Consider the following 2,306-nt stretch of genomic DNA (forward strand, 5'->3'; position numbering starts at 1 on the left):
CCTCGGCACTGAGAACATGTCCAAAGTATGTTAGCTTCTTTTTCTTGATCTCGCACTTCTCTTTGTTCAGTTTCAGTCCTGACTCCTTAATGACTTGAAACGTGTTCTGTAAGTTCTCATCATGTTCTTCGGCAGACTTTCCATACACAATAATGTCATCCATAATCGCTTCACAACCTTCTCTGTTCTTTCACAGATTACTCATTAGAGACTGGAAAATTTCTGGGGCAGACGTGATTCCGAATGGAAGTCTTTTAAAACAGAACCTACCAAACGGAGTCATAAACGTGGTCAACTTGGCACTATCTGGATGTAGAGGGATCTGCCAAAATCCACTGGACGCGTCAAGTTTCGAAAAGTACTGGGCACCAGCAAGTTTGGGCGCGATATCTTCCAAAGTAGGAAGTACGAATCTTGAGCGCTTCACTGCACTGATCAGCCTTCTTAGATCGACACCGATCCTGAGGTTACCATTACTTCTCTGTACTAGTACCATGGGTGCACACCATTCTGTGGGCTCTGTTACTCTTTCGATGATACCAGCTTCTTCCATCCGCTTGAGTTCCTCTTCTACTTTTGGCATTAAGGGAAAAGCTATTCTTCTTGCTGTGTTGATACAGTAGGGTTGGGCATTCTCATCCAGTTGGATCTTAACTGGCTCACACTTGAACAAGCCTATATCTCCAAACAACTCAGCATCCACCTCTTCTAATCTCGCAACTAAACCCATTTCACAAGCTGCTTCTCGACCCAGCAAGTTACTTGCATGTTCTCCACTGATTACAAAAACATTGAGTTGGTACTTCTTGTTGCAATGTGTCACTGTTGTTGTAAACTGCCCAGCGCACTGCAACTTGCCTCCTGGACTGAAAAGGGCTATCTTCGATGCATGTAACTTGGGCTGATTTGGTAAACTATCAAAGGTAGACTTTGAAATGGCGGTAATATCTGCACCTGTATCAATTTTAAACACCACAGGCTTACCACTGACCTTAAGCTGGACCTTCCATTTGTCATCCTGATGTAAATCACTTGACAACACACCTAAGAACCAACGACCAGCCCTGCTATCATTTGAAGCCCTACCACCACCACTACTATTATTCACTTCACTCACCGACTTGGACCAACAAACAGCTGCAAAGTGACCCACCTTTTGACATTTCAAGCATCGTTTGTCTTTTGCTAAACATCGTTCGGGCTTTGAGTGGTGAAGACCGCATCTGCCACATTTTTTTTTGACCCTGTTTTTGGGATGGATCCTCTTTCTTTCCTTTTCCCTTTTTCCAACGTGGATTAGATGCTTTCTTCTTACTGTGCACCTCCTCAACAACTTTCGATGCGAGGGAATTCTGATCAGTAACCTGAGACTTGACCATTTCTGACTGGCGAGGTATTTGAATCGCGACTTCCAGCGTTAAATCGACTTTAACTGCAATTTCTGCGACACACCTTTATCCAGAATTCCAATGACGATTCTGTCACGTATTTGCTGATCGCGGCTGTCCCCAAAGTTACAGTGTTCGGCTAATTCGTAAAGACTTCGTACGAACGATTCGACTGTCTCCCCTTGCTATTGGATCCTTTGGTGAAAACGTGTCCGCTCGTGAATTATGTTCCGTTTCGGCACGAAATGTTCATCAAATTTCGCCAAAATCACGTCGAATTTTGCATCATCTCCTTCAGGCAAGGTAAAGGACTTAAACACATGTTCTGCTTCTCTTCCCATTGTGTAAATGAGAGCACTGACGTGCACGGCGCCTTCCTCTTTGTGGTTTCGTCGCGAGTCGAAATCGCAGGAAATTCTGCTTCCAATCTGGCAAAAGTCGAGCGGTTTGGAAAAGTCAAATTTCTCTGAAGGGCTTAATTTCAGCATTTTACATGTTTACCGCTGCCACCATGTCTTGAAATCTCAACAGAATCTATTTATAACAACAAACAAACTTGATGTACAACGTCAACCATTTGGCAAGAGCACATGGCGAGCCTATATCCTTAATGCGCATGTCGCTAGCTTTACTAAGCAACCATGAAATGTCGACACAGAGGGGAATGGTTTGGAAGCTCGGCAAATATCAAAGGAGCAAACAAAGCTGCGAAGATTTAGGTTGGAAAGTCCACGACCGTGCACAATCTTTTGTTTTGCGCACATACACTATGCACGAATTGCGTAACCAACACGTTTCCATCGGTTAGTTTCTCAGTACGGAGTAAACAACTATTGTGTTTTTTGCACGGTCAAGGCCAAAAAAGAGAACAAAAACCTAAAACAAAGAAAGTTGTCGGGTTTCCTAACCATTCCCTTC

Source organism: Montipora capricornis, unplaced genomic scaffold (genome assembly GCF_036669925.1).
Source record: "Montipora capricornis isolate CH-2021 unplaced genomic scaffold, ASM3666992v2 scaffold_506, whole genome shotgun sequence".
NCBI classification, from domain to species: Eukaryota; Metazoa; Cnidaria; class Anthozoa; order Scleractinia; family Acroporidae; genus Montipora; species Montipora capricornis.